Source organism: Serinus canaria, chromosome 2 (assembly GCF_022539315.1).
Source record: "Serinus canaria isolate serCan28SL12 chromosome 2, serCan2020, whole genome shotgun sequence".
Classification (NCBI taxonomy): domain Eukaryota; kingdom Metazoa; phylum Chordata; class Aves; order Passeriformes; family Fringillidae; genus Serinus; species Serinus canaria.
This window is the reverse complement of record NC_066315.1, coordinates 14286865-14304789: the sequence shown is the minus strand read 5'-3', so window position 1 is coordinate 14304789 and position 17925 is coordinate 14286865.

Here is a 17925-nt window from a genome sequence, read left to right as displayed (position 1 = left end):
AAAGACAATCTTCCTTAAAAGATATGTGTGACAGAAGAGAATTGTTAGTAGAAAAACCAGAAAAATACTGGAACACTCAGGTGTCCCAGTATTTTATGCTTTCTGAAAAACAAGATTGTTCAACCTTTTGAAGTTTTCATCCCTAAAAATTATATGAATATTAACCTTAATAATATGAACTTGAAAAAAATTCTCCTTTGTTGGTGGTAATTAAAGAGCAGTATATTACATGCTGGCTGCTAAATACTGGCAGAGATATAGGGAATCTATTAATCTAAGAAATCATTTTATCTGTTAGTTATAATAATTCTTTAGTTTTATCACATGTGAGCAGACTGTAAATTATACAGAAAGCCATATAAACCTGATTATTTTAGTAGTCTTGGGTGAATGGGAAAACTAGGAATAAGTAAGGTTCCCCTCTTAAAGCTATCAATCAGGTGACATTAGAAATGGCCTGACTCCTAAATTTCATCTCAGAGATTTGAGTTTTGTTAGTGAGATTTTAAGGCCACCTACTGTTAATTCATTTTCATAAGTGTATTAAAACATTATTTAAAGGTACTCCATTCATACCTGAAGACATAGAGAATAAACCTGTTCATGGTGTGATCTCTGTTGAGATAAAAGGATTTCTTCCCATGAAGAAATTTTCTATATTCATATGTAAAAGAGAAAGAGTTCTTCCTTATCTCCTAAATTTTTAGGTAAAGTGGAATTTTTTTTTTTTTTAAAAAAAAAGGAAATGTGTTAAAATTAATTTTAAAAAAAGGGAGAAAAGCAGAGTGAAGGAAAACCAAGAAAGTTCAAGTATATGGGCAAGTTCTGGAATAAGTCTAAAAATCAAAATGTGATAAAGATGTCCAGGAAAGAAGGTTAAAAAGGACTATAATCCTTGACAAGTTAAAACCAAAATCACAAAAAAAACATGCCAAAATTTTGGAGAAACTAATCTTTAGTGAAGAGAAGCTGCTTCTTACTCAGACCTATCAGAAAAAGAAAGCTAGCCTAGTTCCAAGATATTGTTAAGGAAGAACAATTTTGTAACATGAAGTGATTGCAGACAGGCTGACTGGATCATTCCTGTATCACAATCATTCTATAAAGGGAATGAGCCTGAGGAAATGTTTCAGACTGATCTGTCAATGAAAGAGTTTTAAAATAAGTTAGCACACTTGAGAGTAACAAATCAGCAAAACTTAGTAGCACTGTTTCTAGACTTCTTAGAAAAGGTAAATATAAAATTGTTGAGCTGCTAATTAACACAAGACTATTGTTTATATCTGTCTTATTGTCAGAGAAAAGAACATGAGAAACATGTCATCAAGCTTTAAAGAAAAACTCCACTCATGATTCTGGGAAATATGAATCAGTAAATCTAATTTCCACAAAACCATTGAAATTAAATGACCTGCTAATGAATAAATATAGTAATGCAGTGAGGAATATGACCTATTTGGGAATAGGCTTTTTGGTGAAAGTCATAGCTTTATTACAGTTGAGAAAAGAATAAATGAACAGGTATATACGACTGATCCAAAGGATGTAATGTATGTGGATTTTCAAAAGGCATTTGACATTATCTCTTTTAAAGAAACTAAGTACTCCTGGGATAACAGAGGAATTTTTCTTATGGATTAATGGGTGATCAAAGAAGGTTAGAAACAAATGACATGTTTATACAATGGAGAAATGGAGAAGGTTTATGTACCCAAAAATTTGCAAAATCTTCTTAAGATCAATACTGGGACATATCTAAGTTCAACATATTCTGGAACTGAAAATGAGGATGAATCTGTTGTCAGTGACTTTAAGTCTCTTCAGCACACAGACATTTTTGGCATAGTCTGTCTTGAAGTTGATTCTGAAGAGTTACAAAAAGATCTCATAGCAGTGAAAAACTACAGACTAACTTATCAAATTAAATTCGATGTCAGTGAAACAGGGAAGTGTGCACAAAAAAGTAAGCTTTGCTCCAGGTACACTGTCAAGGGTTATAAACATATTTTTATGAGATATAATAATTGTGGGGAGTTCTCTGAATGCATCAACCCAATATTAAATGACAGTAAAAAAGGTAAAGAGAAGATTGAGCAAATAAAATTTGTGGAAAAAAGTCTTACTCTCTAAGTTGGCCAAATTGCATATTTTTTTAAAAAGGGATTAAAACTGTCAGGAACACTTCAGGTCACAAAATTCAAAGGTGCTTATTTAAAGAAAAAGGGCATAGCAGAAGAGATGACAATCATTAGTTAATAACACCACAAAATTATGGAAATGTACTCACTGAACTGAGAGGTTTGGTTTCAAAAAATTCTGCCTGCCCAATCATTCCTTGTCTTGGGACTGCATGATTTCTAATGTGCACTAAGGCTCTTAATCTATTTTCCAAAGTGTTTTTCCAAATTCTGACTGAAGGCAGCCAGCCCCTGAGAGTGTCTCCCACCTCTGAAATGGGATGTTTGTAAATGCTCCTTGTTGTCTCAGTTGGCCCTTGGGTAGTTAGGATCATCACTCCCCTGTCTCCTTTCTGCTGGTGTTCCACCTAGAAATATTTGTTTTAAAGACAAATAACAGCACAATCATGTGTTAAAATCAGTTTTGGTTTTTCTTTTTCCCTGTAATAAGCAAGCTTTTGTACTATCAGGGGTCTGAGGGCACCCACAGTCCTTCAGATCTCCCCTGGCCCTACCTCAGCCTGTCCTGCCCCAACCATGGGACGCTGTCTCCAGCCCTGCCACAGCTGCACCCTGCCTGTCCTCCTGCCCTGGGGAGCTCCCAGGGCTGATGTCCCACCCAGCCTTGGCCATCCCCATCCCCACCGAGCCTGTCCTGTCCCCTGCTGCCTGGGCTGATCCTCCCTGCCCACCCCTGGGGAGCCCTGCAGCCCCAGCCCCTCTCCAGGCACACCACAGCTCCCCAACACCTCCATTTACTTCCTCATCCATGTACACAAAACAAAGTGAGTCTGGAAAATGTGGTAAATGTTACTACTCTGACAAAAAAATCACATTCCCCAGCCTAAGTCCAACCAGAAGTCCCAAGCAGTGGTGGCCTGTGAGCATTTGAAGCTGAACCTTATTTAGATGGCAGCAAACAGGCAGAACAAAAAGGGTATGAAAGCAGGTTTGTTGTAAGAGGGAGAGTTGGGTCCTCATTTTATTTCTCTGCTGTGTAGTGGCATTGTGCCTTGTTGAACAGTAGCTTTGTCTTTACACAGAAAGTGGCTATTATTTGTCAAAAGGGACATAGTGATTTCTGTGCAGAAGTGTGTAATTTTGTGCAGCATTTTTAACTTTTGAAGTATTATATTAATAAGCAACAATTCATAAACATTTCAGCTCACTAGCAAACCCTGAAACAATCATTACACCTAAACCATAATTAAAAAGAGGAAAAATAACTGGTGCTACCACTCCAGTTTTATATTTGCATAACACAATTAAAGTTAAAAAGATTTTTCCCAGTGCGTGTCAGAACTTATGCTCTGTTTCTTTATAGGAAATAGAGTTACTCCTTAACTTCCCTGCCTATTTCACTTTAGAAGACCAAACTATGGAAGAGCCATGACCACTCAAACAGTTGTTTCAGGCACTTATGGATCGTGTTTTGTAAATAATCTTCATGTTTTTAAATAGAGAAATCATCCAAGAGGCAATATACTGAATTCCAAAGTGGGACTCTCACCAGAGGTAGCAGGAGACTCAGATATAAGCATTGAGATAAGTAATTGCTACTAACACCTGAATGGCACCCTGAAATTCAAAGGCTTGCATTCTGATGGGGGATTCGGTTTCTAAATATTATTTCTTTAAAATAAAAGACAACTTGGCAATGTAGTTTGCAATGTATTGTGGCCTATTTAATAAATAAACACAGAAATCACTGATTGAAGATATTTAGTTAATTAGTGGAAAAGAGCTTTGACGAATGCCAGGAAATAATTTCACAGCCGAGGCATAGTTCTATCTCTGTTTTGAATAATTCATAGAAAATGCTCCTCTAAAATGCCAAATATTTTATTCCTGGATAAAGCTGACTGCCTTATTGTCTACTTCATAAGTCAGTTATAGATTATGTCTACTTTTTAATTCCCACAAGGAAATGACATATTTTCATCCCGTTAAAGATTAACATTCACTTTGACCCAGCACTTTATGAAAATAAATTTAAAATGTTACATTTTTGATAGCACTACAGCTCTAAATTTGCTGATTAATATCCATGGGGATATGCAACTCAGGTTGCAAAGCTAGTTAAAATAAAAAAGTGCTCCTTGTGCTTTGGTTGCAGCTCAGAGAATAGCAGGTGGTCACTGTTTACCCTGCTAAAGGAAGCCATTCGGTGAGAGAAAGCTCATTTTGGACCCAAGCTGAATGCCACGCCTGGGTGATTCTACTCCTAATAAAGCAGCCCAGATTCTCATTCAAGTTGTTTCATTTGAATGAGAATTAGCTACTGGCAATGGCATGTCCAGGAGCTGCTGTTTTAAAATGATTCTCCAGACATGTTTATTAGACTTTCAGTCTAAGACTTTGAGAGTAATCTGTTAATGAGTCCACACTTTCCAGGTTTGACTTTGCCGGTGAAAGTCAAGCAAAGGCAGCTCAGGAAGGAGCAGGGGGAGCGGGGCCAGTGTCTTCTCCCAGTGACAGCCACCCTTGCTTCCTGGTGGGCATGGGGGCTATATATTTTCATTAGGTAAAGGAAATGTATCTGCTCAGTGTGATTCCAGTGAAACCAGACAGGAGCCCTTGCTCAGAGAGCACAGTGTCAATGCAATCACCATACATAATACCATGATCACTGCCAGATCTCAGGCAAATGAAGAAACAAGCTGAGACAAGAATGCTTTCATTTTTGTGGGTAACAGATTCTCCTGCAAGCATTTGAAGAAATCTGTCCTGGAAAAGCTGGTGGCTTTTGCCTGGTAGACCTTTGCAGGGCAAGAGAGTTTCACCCTACATCTCCGAGGCCTGGTTTTGTAACAAGAGTGTCTGAGATGTCTCCTCTTGTGTGCACAGAATGTCAGAGCTCCTCAAAACCACCAGTTCACATGCTCTAATCATGAGTGGTATAATCCTTAAACCAGCCCACAGGAAAATGAAAACTACTGGGGTCTAATTTCACCTTCTCACAGGCTACCAAAACAAGCTAAAAATTCTGCATGCCTCATGAACTCACCTTTTCAGTTTGCATTACTATTTTTTATTTTCTGTATTTTTTCCCTTCCATATAAGCTATGGAATTAAAAATTGTAAGATACTTAGACTATTGGTCAACTAACAATAATCTCTGAAGTTATTGACTGTAGGAGAATGGGAAAATGGTAAAACCCCTTATTTGAGTTCATTCTAGGTACCTATGATATACAGGTCATCAGAAATATGTTAAGTAACTTCTACCCATGCAAAGTTAAATAAATCGAAGGGAGGTTAAAAATTCAACTCTCCTAGCAGGTTTGAAGTGGTTCAGTTGATATCTTCAATCCAAAATGGATGACTTTTTAAAAAATAACGTATACATCTATGATCACAAGTGAAAACACCAAAGTACTTTTAAACAGACTTGTATTTTGAGAACATTCCAGATTGTGTGACAGCAACTAGTATTTGAAATCTTCTTAGAATTTGTAGGATTTGCAGCTTTTCAATCAGACTGATGGCTAAAGGAAATGGATTGACTTTTAGCACATGGATTATTTATCTAAAAATTTCTGAAGCATTCAGAGTTTTATTTAAACTGGTTTTGGTTATTCCTCTCCCCGAGTGTTTTTCTTTTTAAACATTCCTTCAATACTAAATTAATTTAGTCAAAGACTTCTTGAGTCTTTGACAGTTTCCTGCCATTTAAGAAATGTTACAATCTCAGCTAACATGCTTATCATTGCAAGAACAGCACAATCTAATCAATCAAAGGCAAATATGGAAACTGGTTTGTGTATTTTCTTTTAGTTTAGATCACATGACACTGCTCTGTAGCTCTTGTAATGTCTTATCAATAAAGAGTCACTTCTTTTTTAGACTATTTTTTGCTTCAGTTTAGCAACAAAAGAATATTGAACTCCTTGGTAAAGCAGTCTCTGATTAAATGATGAAAAATACTTTGTGAGAATTAGGTATTACTGAACCAAGGTCCAAAATAATGATGGGTACAAAGAAACTCTGGCTTATTATGCTGTCAAACTTGAAATCCTTCCATTGACTTCCAATGAAATTCTTTATTAACATTAAAAGTTTGCTTGATAACTCAGACATTTTCTTGGGTTCACATGTTTTAGAACTGCTGGAGCGACACACTCCATTTCTCCCTCTCTGATCTGCTGACTCATTCATTTCCTCTTATCAGTGAAGATAAGAGGAAGACTGCTGGGTTGAAGCTTTTACTGTTCTTGTCCTATGCATCTGGCACTCTTTCCTTTAGAGATTAGACTATTTCCAGCTGGGGAATTTTTAAAATAGCAAATTAAAATCTCTTTTTGCTTGGTAAAGTATTTGATTACTGAAACAATAGGATGAGGTATAGCCTCAAAAGTTATTGCAAAAGGTTTTTTCTCTCCTTCAATATTTCATTTTTATTCACCCTTGAAAGAAATGAAAATCATTTGTTTCCAGAATATATACACTGCCAAATTCCTTGATCTTCTCTGCTGCTCCCCTTCTGAAGATTTTTGCTTTTGCAATTAGAAATTGAGACACTTTCCCCTCTCCCAGGTCTTTATGATAACTTAAACATACACCAGCAATAGAACTTTCAACAGTGTATATATTCACAGAGGTTTTGACCTTCTTTCCAGATTAGCAACTGACAAAAAAAAATCATGGCTCTTAAAAAAAAAATACCACCCACTGTGAAAACTATTGAAGGGCTCTTTAAAATGATTGGCAGGATTGAGGGTTTTCTGCAGTATTTTTCAGAGGGATGACTCACAGCAGAAGGTGTTGGGTGGCCAGCTCTGCTGCCTGCGTGTGACAGGTAGGGAATTAAAAGCAAGATGCCAAGAGTGCAGGAGGAAAAGCACAGCTTGACAGGTGGCTGGGGATTCTTTCAGTCTCTGCAGAGGGGGAGGCATAGGAGAAAGGGGAGGTGAGCTGGGGAGTGTTCTGTTCCAGTGCACAGTGCAGGGCTTTCTGGCAGTGGGTGAGTTAGGGGCTGTTTGGAGCCTTGAGAGTTATTGAGCTGTTTGACCTCAGATCAGGGTTGGACACTGATTGGGCTGGTAATCAGAAATGTGGTCATTGCTCTATTGTTAGCATTGGACTCCTGTTTTGATGGCTTCTTCTAACAGATGAAAGTCTTGCTTGGACCCTGAGGAAGATAATTTCTCCTTCTATTGGCACTTTATTGATGGATTTTGACCCAGAGTTGACTCCAAGATAACCCCCAGTGTGGCATTTCCCTTGGAGATCACATTGATTGGGATCATCCAGAGCTGTTCCAGAGGCCCAGAAAGCAGGAGGATTGTCAAGCAAAGGTCACCCGACTGCAGCAAAAATGTGGTAAAAGTTCTAACACCCTTCATAACATTGGAACCAAAGAAGAAATTTCTTTCCCAAAAGATTTACCAAAACCCCCAGTTGCTTTAGGTTGCAGATATCTAGTAGGAAAATGTTACCTGGCTCTAGTCCATGACTGACATGAGGTACTTGAGAGAAAAGTCAGATTGGTTTCAAATGGGCTTTGCCACTGTGGACTTAGCACGATATTTCCCCAGCAGAAATGCTACAATATTTCTGTCTAATTTTTTTTCTTGTCATGCTCTGTGTAGTAGGGAAGAGATGGGTGACATTTGGGTCATGACTTGGAGGCTGAAACCATGAGTTTCACCGCTATTAAATCCTAGCAGGAGGCACTAGGTCCTGTGTAAATGAAGTAGCTACTTCAAGAGCCCAGGTCAGTAACTTCGCTTAAAACAGCAGTGATATGGCTGGTGAAGCTTGTGTGGATATAAAGCTTATTGGCAAGGTCACAGTGAGACAAAAATTACAGGTTTTATCTCTGTATACTCTCACATATACAAATGCAATATATACATATATATGTAATCAAAGCTTGTCAGGGCATAATGTGAAGGCTGACTTTGTTGGGCTGGCAAATGACTTTCCTTCCACTGATGGATGAAGTCAGAGCAGTTGCACACATACCCTTGGCTATTCATGGGGTACTGTTAAAATGTCTATAAACCTGAGTGGTGTGCACTGCTCTGCTCTTATTCTTTACCCAGAGAAAATCCTTGTGAGTAACTTCAGCAGCTGCTTTCTCTCCTCTGAGAACAGTTGTGCAAGAGTTTATCTGGCTCTGTTTCCCTTGCTCAGCTTGAAAACAAGCTTTTGAAGGTGCTGGTGTAAAGTCCTGGTTAGCTGCCTTCATTGAACAGACACACGTCAGCTTTTGTCTTTTCTCTTCTCTGCTCCAGATGGCCCTGTTAAATTTTTGTTCCTGGGTCTGGCTGGTATTGCCATGTGGTTATTTAAAATTTAATTGAGACTTGTGTTGGATGGTGTTTGCTCTTCTGGTATCTTCACAACTATACTTATCTTCCCTTAAGAGAGTCACTGAGAGATGTGGGGCTTGAGGGAAGGGGAGATGGTTCCTTCTCATCAGGCCTCTGAGCATGTTTGGACCCAAAGTGATGAAGAGAGTTCAGGATGAATCTGGCAAAGGAACAGGGAGATGGAAGCCCAGTGCTGGTGGAAGCCAGCCAGGCCTCAGAGGTGAGGAAAATAACTCATCTAAGACTCGTAAGTGTACAGGGAAGAGTTTGTTTCTACTCCACAGTAAAGAAGATTCCTGGAAGCAAGGATGCAGTGGATGATGAAAATAGTTATGTACAAACAGCAATTCTATTCATTTGTCCTTGGTTACTTAATTTTCCTTATTTGAAAAGTTGCATTACTATATTTTTTTTCCAAATAAAATTTGTTTGTTTTGTCTTTGGTCTTTCTTGAGGATTTCTTAGAATAGCAGTGGTCTAGACCCAGTCCTATAGTAGGCATCCTCTCACTATGCCCAACCCAGATTTAAAAAATGGAATTATTATGAGGAATATATCTCTCTGTTGGATTGCAGGTGTTTTTCAGCAATTTGTTCTTTTGGTTTATTAGTGACTAGACGGATTGGATTCTCAATTATTCCATGATTTTCATTGTTGCAGCTGGAAAACCTTTTTTTACCTTTGCATGGGGTACATGTGACAAGTGCAATCTTCATGCATAGGCTCAAACCCACACTAAAATGATCTATGTAAACTCTGCTTCTTAAACCTGTTGGAATTATTTTGCTAGAAAAAAGGACTCCAGCTATTCACTGGAGAAATGTTGACATTATTATGTTTCGGGTGCCCTATGATTTACATAGATTGCTTATTGATTTTTGGGTGGAGTTTATGTGTTGGTTTGGATTTACAAGATACTAACTGGCTTCATTTGTCCCTTGAAACTACTTTCTCTCTGTGTGCTGCACTGCTGCAGCAGAAATCTGTGCAGATGCATATTTTATCTTCTGAGCTCCATAAAACAGGAACTGGTGAGTGGAAGTTTATGGTTCATGAGGGGCTCTGTGTTCAGACCTTACTCATCCTCTATTAGGCGACCTCTAAGAAAGCCTGATTTTAAGATGTCCATTCAAAGCCTGGCATTTTGGGTGTGATTTTGAGGAAGAATTTATTAGTTGAGGAATGGTGTTCCACTTCAGGTTTGTGTGTTGGAAAGATTAACTTGCTTATATTCAAACCTATGGTTCCACTAAGTCTGAGTATTTCAAACCCAAAGCTTAGCTGGGGCTCAGCAAACAGCATATAAAAATAAAACAGGCTCATTTGCTTGGTTTTTGAGATAAAAAGAGGCTCAAGGTTATCAGAGCAGATAGTGGAAATTAGGAGATACTCATTGTTTGAATAATGTATTAGAAGTCCAGGATAAAAATTACAAACAAATATCAGAAGGTAGGAACAATGATAAAGGTGAAGAATGCATACAAGAATGTATGGACATTATAGGGCTCAAAAGATAAGACCATCTTATTGGATTTCTCTATTTCCCCTCTGTGATGGCAGGTGAAATGTTATTTGCTGTATATTAATTTTCCATGTTTTTTCATTAAATGTATAAGTAAGCCATTACATATACAAAAACATGAAAAAAATGAAGCTTCAGGAATAAATGGACAGAAAACAATGTTTACAGGTGAAATATAACAGGAAAAATAAACTACTAGCCCTTGATAAAAGGCATAATATTTATATTAAAATATTAGTTTAAAAAATAGTAGTTTTTTAGGCACTTTACAATTCCTGCTTGAACAATAGACATTTTTACAGGATAAGCATTATGGGTCAAATTATGGCATCCCCTATTGTGCTGTACAGAAAGAACTGTAAAAAGCATCCCTGGCTGGGCAGTTGGAGATTCTCTTGGCATGCATGTGCACTGTGACATCCAAGGGATTGCACTGGAGGATGTGCTACAGATACACTTGGAACAGGAAGCGGGGGCAGCTGAGAAATTCTTCCTCAGGACATCTCAGTCCCAGAGTCCCTGGGGGGATGTTGATCTGCTCCCCAGATCATATGGCATTGCTGTTGTACCCAGCTTTCCCAAAACACATCTACAGCAGGATTCCTCATGCTCTTCTCACAATGAACCCATGTGCTGGTTTGGCCAGACTGAAAAATTATGTCTTTATTAGTGCATTGTAATGGAGAATATTTAAGGAGCCAAAAACATTTAGCTATTTGCTCATAATCTGTCTGCCTATGTAAAGGAAGGGTTTAGTCTGAAAATGTACAGGGGATTTCCAGCTGCTCTTCACTGCAGGGATTGGGAAGCCATTGGGAAGACGGAGTCCTTAACAAGGAGCAGGTAACTGAGTCGTCCTTGCATGCATTCTCAAGCACTCCATTATGGACCTAGCTTTCCAAGGCAGATCCGTGGCTTGTTGCAAAAGGAATTCTATATCCCACAAGAGAGAAGGCCTAGAGGCCCTCAAAAAGAACAGGTAACCCGAAATGAAAGTCATACTGACCCTTTAACAAGCAGTGGTGTCGCAGCACAGCTTGCTACAAATGAAAACTGACAAATTGTCTTAGCAAGAAACAGGCTTTCAATTTGCTGTGCTCTCACATTTTAGCAATTCCAAGCTACAAGGATGACACATGCAATTGACATCTGTTATGGAGTGGCCTGTCCAAGGCAGGTGTGGGTTCAGCTGGAGAAAGGGAAGAAATGGGGCTCCTGATTTTGCCATTCACTGGCAACAGAAGTCATGCACATTCTTTTTTCCTGCTCTGGGAAAAGACCAGGAAAGGGTTTGGGAAGCTGAGAGCATAGAGATGTTATAATTAGCATGAGTTCTTTTGCCAGACATTCAAATTTCAGAAAGTGAGCCCCTCCAGGTCCACTTGGAAAAGTTTGCACACTCTTTTCTGTTTTTCACTTAGATTCAAGGGGGAAAGCAGGTCTGAAAGCTGCCAGTACTTCTTTATTGGAATCAGCTGTTTTAGCTGAATCGGAGCCCAGCCATATAAACAAAGAAAGAAAAAGAGTTTTGTGAAAGCAAAACCAAAAATAGCTTGTTTGAAATATTCTTCTTTTCTCTCTCTCTACCCCTTTCAATTGATTTAACTTAATTAGGATATATTTGCTCTCATAGATTAAAAAAAAAAAACCAAACCAACCATCACCACGAAAAAAATAGACATATAAAATAGAAAGAGATGTTTTGCAATGCTGGGTTTAGGTTTACTGGGTTTTGTTTGCCAAGATAAGCCTCAAGAGAGACAGCACCTCATTTTCACAAATATCCCTGGAGACAGCAGGTGCTTTCCAAATTGTCCACATTTGCATCTGTTGAGTTCAAATAGCCAAATTAGTCAAAGCAGTACTTATCCACTAAATCAAATATCTAAGATCCTTTCCTGTTATGTCCCAGAATAGAAAATGTCATGGAAATGGACATCTGTCCAACTGCAATTCCATTTGAAAGCATTGGATGTGAACAAAAATCTGTCCAAGCTGAAGGAACAATTCCCATGAATTATGCTTTATCTGTTTCACTGCAATATGGGATATTTTCCTAAGTGTTTATGGGGTATTTGAAGATGTCTAACCAGAAATCTCCAAGATTAAGGGTCCAAGCTGGAGATTTCTGAAACATTCACTTTACCATTTGCATCCTTTTCTGGAAGGATGATAGCAATCTGCCCTAAGATGTGAATGTAAACAGACACCTAATGAAGATGGCTTGCATTGATATTCTCTCTGGTCTGCTCAGGATACAGAAAATAAAGGTGGATTTGCTGGAAGAGATTGCACTGGAAACCAACACATTCAGAGTCATCTCCCTAATCTTAGTTATCCACAGAGCAGACATCTGCATCCATACTGCTCACTCCAGGCTTCCATAAAACCAGATACACTAACCAGATACCAGGGATAACCTGGGTAACAGCCACACTTGCATTTAACAGAGAAATTCCCCTTACAGTCTCTGATGCTGTTGATGAGCATCTCAGTTAAGCAAAGCTCCTTTATGTCTGGACTTGAGGCTGAAGCCCCACAGAATGGCTGGCATAAAATTTTGAAAGCCACAATGCTTTCAATTACAAAATATGAGCAGTCATAATTTAAAAAAAAGTAAGTTTGCCTGTCAAAAAACCAGCCAATAAATTATAAAGATCTTGGCACACATTGTTAATGATTGTGGATGTCTTTTTCTATGCTAACTCCCTTGTTACTCAATTAATTTTTAATTATTGACCTTTCCTCATGTGAAATTTGTGGCTGCCATAGGTGAACTCCTTGTTTGCCAGCAACCCAAGTACATTTGGTCTGTGTGCCACAGATGAACAGGCCACTACCAGGAAACCCCTTCGTCAGATGGTTTCCAAAAATACTGAGTGAAATGAGTAAAGAGTTGTTGATCTCCCAACCATCTCCTTTTCTTCATGCTCACAAATATTTCTTATTTGGAGGCTTGATGCCTGGGAGTTTTTTTCTGCCATAACAGCTGTTGTTCTGGAGAGACACCCTGAGGCCCCTGACATTTCACAGTGTGCACTGCTTTGTGAACGATGCTCTGTCATGAGAGAAAAAGAGAAAAGTTTCCAAGTGGTCATGGATCTTTATCGGGGGTGGTGTGGGCAGGCTGACTGCGCTAGAATCATGCAGGAGATGGCGTGCCCAGGGCCACAGATAATTCCCCTTATAAATGCCGTGCTTCAAGTCCGTGTGGCAAAAGGACCTCTTTGCACAGATTTTCCCTGCTTTGGTTAGACTGGTGCCACCAGACCCCTTGCTGAGCTGGAAAAGGAATGTTGCTAATTCAGGAACTGGGGACAGGCCAGGCATCCCCACAACCATTGTTGGGCCAAAGCACTTCCTGTGCCTCAGCCTCCATCTTATCTCCCCAGCAAACATGACCCAGCACTGTCAGATTACAAGTGCTTATCTGCAGGGAGTGATGACTAACTGTGTTTTTACTCTCCTAAGCAAGTTATTTTGGGCTTTGGCAGGGGAAGGGTCAGCATCACATGGGCATTCTCTCAAAGAGAGGGCCTATGTTTGCTCTCTCCAGTGCTATGGAATGCTCAGTCTCAGACTCCTCCAGGAACCCTGGTGGGTATTGCTATGATAAACACTTGGACTCTGGATAATTGAAAACTCAGTTTTGGAGTTTTACAGCCTGGAGAAGTCAGGGGGAGGTTGTGAGGAGAAGGAGTGCACAAAACATGGATGATTCTTGGCATGAATGCTGAAAACTTTGATGTCTGAAAGGACTTGGGTGTCTGCCTAAGCCAGATAACAAGTCTGGGAGAAGGGAAGAGAGTTTTGTATGCAGATTTGGCCAACAGCTTCTATGTGAGGAGAAGACCAGTGGAAAAGAAAATAGGAAGCCAAAGGAAGGTAAAGGAACATTTTCTCACATCCGACAACAATACTCTAAGTGGTTCCAGCTGTTCGTGTGCTGGCAGGCAGGAGATCAGGATGCAAAAGTGACTGTTGGCTGGCCAAGTCCTAGCTCCTGAGGATCCACACACTGTTTTTCCCAGTTTTACCCAAGTCAGGTGCAGAATCTGCAGCAAAATATGATTTGAGATTATGCCTTTGCAACCTGTACCAGCATGCTCTTTGAAAGTGGTGGTGGCACCTTCAGCGCTGAAATGATGATTTGTGTCTCTTACCCACCTCAGAACTCATCCAAGTCCTTGCCCAAGGACTTCTGCATCTCCCTGGAGTGCAATAGGTTTAGCAAATCCACATTTTAAGGCCTGCTAGGCCTTTACTTCCCTCCTAGCAAAGGAGTGAGTTTTAAAATCTTTATAGGTGCCCTGAAGGGATAGATTAGAGATTCACAGTTACCAGCAGGTAAAGGTATAGGTGGGATTGCAGAGTCCCCATCACTGGAATGTCTGTGGAGGTGGAAAATGTGCTTCTGAGCCAGAATATGAAGTAGAAAATGACAGTCTCTGAAGCATTAGAGTGTTAGAGATGTTAGAGAGCAGAAGTTGACTAAGTAGGCCTGTCCTGAAGGGGTGCAAGGGAGTGGAGAAGTTATGATGAAAATCATTAGGTGAATTAGAAGGGGACTGTGTATAAGCACAATAGAAAGTACTATATTTTAAAGTGGTAAATTTGTTCCTGATACAACTGGGAGTAAGTTTGCTACTACGGCTTTGTAGAACTAATTCACACCTCTTTTTGTTTCAGATTACTTTCTTTTAAACGGACCATAAACAATTTCCTAGTCGAAGGCCTGGAAAACATCACCATGACAGACATGATCACCAGGACCATGGAGCATAATGCTTCCTATAAGCAATGGGTTCCTTATAGGAAAGCTGCAGATGAGGAAAATCCTCTATCAGGAGAACTGGACAGAGAACTGAGGTTAATATTTTAGGTTTCTACTAGTTTATGTTCTGCAGTTTTTTCATATAACTAAGCTGATAATTTCAATGTTTTGTCTGCTTCACCTTGCTAAACAAGATGTTAAAGTTAAATAAAAAAAAAATGTTAAATGCCTGGCAGCAGTGCTGTGGCCATACCCTGCAGCAGTGCTTCCTCCTGCTGAACCACAAAGCACTCCTCCTGCTCCTGTGGGCTCGGTGGTTGGTGAGGTCTTGCCACGAAGCACATCAATGAATTAATCTAGTTTGGTCCAACTGAGGGCTTTTCGTTGTCTTCCCCCCTCTACCTCCAAATCTCTATCTCCTTTGCTTAGCTCAGTCTGCAGCACCACAAGGACGGGTGGTGGTAACCCCGGGCTAAGAGCCGGAGGAAGAATCCAGCCCCAGGGGAGAGCCAGTTACAGGGGCTCCGCTGAGCTCTGTTAACCCAGTCATAAACAGCTCTGTGGCCAGATGTATAATGCTCCCCTACACTTTACACTCCTTTCCTGCTGTTTACCACTCTTTACTGGTTTCATTTTGTCAACACTAAGGGGCTTTAAATTCCAAGTGAGACCACACCTGGGAAAGAATTTTCAGTGACAAGGTACCTTCAATGTAGAACAAGCAGGTACAAAATTCTGCAGGCTTTTGTTTCCAAGCAATGGATCTTGTTATCCTTTCCCTTAGATTAAAGAGACTTTTAATACCGAAAACATTCTCTGCACACAGACTCTAAACCAATCAGGGTGTAATGTTTAAGGGTGCTAATGGCCTGCCATTAAAGGTCACTGATGTATACACATGCAGACCCTAATTAAAGGGACTGTGTAGGCTAAAAGAAAGTCTTTTGTCTGACAATTAAAGCTCAGAGGTTCCTTTGTATTGCAAAGTGGCACAAGGGGAGAGCTGATATTCAGATCTCACCTTTGAAGGTCACAAGTTTCCAGCAGTTTTTAGGTGAAGGGCTTTTACAAGGGGACAGGAAGTTCTTGTCGAGGTCTTCGATTTAGTGTGAAACTTTAGAAGAGATAAGAAACTACAGGCAGTTGCTTTTTTGGGCAAATCAGTGAGGTCTGTGGTCTCTTGAGTGGCAGGCTGCCATTTGTTAGCCCTGCTCACAATCTACTCTTCCCCACGGAGGTGTGCTGATGAATATAAGAAACTGGTCACATCACAAAAGTGGCTCTTTTAATATTGCCAAAAGGACCCCTTGATTTATGATTTATGCTATTGTTTAGGAAAAGCTACTATTCATCTACAAAGCAGTAAGAGAACAGTACTGGAAGAAAAGAAAAGCACAAAACATTTCAATCTGTCTTTAGATGCAGCACAGTTTTTATAGTAACTTTAAAATTTCCATCTACTGTGGAGCTGAGGGTAATTGTCTGCATTTTAAAAGGTGGAAGGCAGAGGGGCTAATTTCTACCTTTTGAAGGTTTAGCACAAAAAAATGAGGTGCTTATGATTGTACACGAAACCTACCCAGACTGATTAATTCTTAGAGTCCTTCAAGGAAAGGCTTTCTCGCATGATCCGTGAAACTTCCCACTTTTGCTGGACTTGAGTTCAGAGCTGTGAAAAATGATTGTTATATTGAACTACTAAAAAAGGTGGATTAACATTGGAGATCAGATAATTTAATATATTAGGTAACAGAACAGATGAAAAAAAGAAAAGCAAACCGAAAAATATACAGCCTATGTGTTTTAGCAGAAAATTGAGATGATGATAATCTGTTGTCACGAGAACACCTTTTAGAAAATCTGTTTGATATCCTAATTTGATACATAAAAGTATTCTGAGGATTTTCTTTTGAAGAGTTATGTGTTGTTCACTTGTCATAAAATTTCTTTTTAAAGTGCATAAAAACCTAAAAAAACTCTATTAAAGATATCAAGCAAGCCAGGTTCCAAGCCTCTCCTGCCAGTTTGCAGAATAAGAATAAGAAACGTAAAATAAGAGAACAAGACACCCAATGCAAACACCCATCTGAAGAAAAACCTTGGGAAAAGTCTCCAAGGTAGAAGAGGTCAGCAGATATCCTCAAGCGTGACATTCCAGCTCTGATGTTGCTCAGCTCCTCAGAACTTCTGAATGAAGGTAAACTCAGGCCTGATTAGCACATTTTATGTCTGCCCCCACCAACCTTTGCTTATAGGTGATTTTTCCATTGAAGTAGTTTTAAAAGCAAACCCACTTTGATGGTGCCTAACTTAGGGCAGTTCTTGACTGGTATTTTGTACTGTCATGCTGATATAAAGAGTGCAGTTCTAAGAGCAATCTAGACTGTAAAAGAATTGGGTGCTATTGGAATTGTGATCTCCCCTCTGATTTCTTCCCCTACCCTGTTCCTAGTCCCATGGCCCTGCTTTCTCCTTCATACTTGCTCTGCCCTTTTCCAGATGTGTCCCTGGACTGCTTTAACTCTACAGAAATCTAACCTTCTTCTTGTCCTGGCCCATCCTTTCCTCATCCTCTTTGAATTAGCTTCCTGCCCAAGTAGTGAATTAAACCAGCCTGGGGAAGGGAGGAGGGCTACCAAAGCTACGCCACAGCTACGCCCGAACAGGAGGTAGTGGAGTAGAGTGGAATCTACCATTGCTGGTAGCAATGGATTTTACCTCAAACTAAGACTATCAAGAAAGTATTTTAGTATTAAGAAATGTGGGCCACTAACTTCTTGTAAGGTAATAAAATATATATAAGTTGTGATTCCATACTTCTCACTATTTTGAGCTATTCAACACCCCCCTTCTCTCCCTGTTCCCCACTTGGAGACCACTGGCTGAATAATCCCTCACATGCAAACCTCACACAGGGTCACCCTCTCTGCTGGGACAGAGGCAGAGCAGAATATGAAGCTGGCCAAAGGAGGGATTAAAGAGTGCTCTTCTTCCAGGACTGATCTGATGGAAGTCTGTGCCATTCCCATGGCATTGGGCAGATCCTGGCAAAGACCACACCAACATACTATTCTTAAGATGCCAGACCAAAGTTCAGTTTGTGGTTAGTTTATGATCTATAAATCAACATAAAGC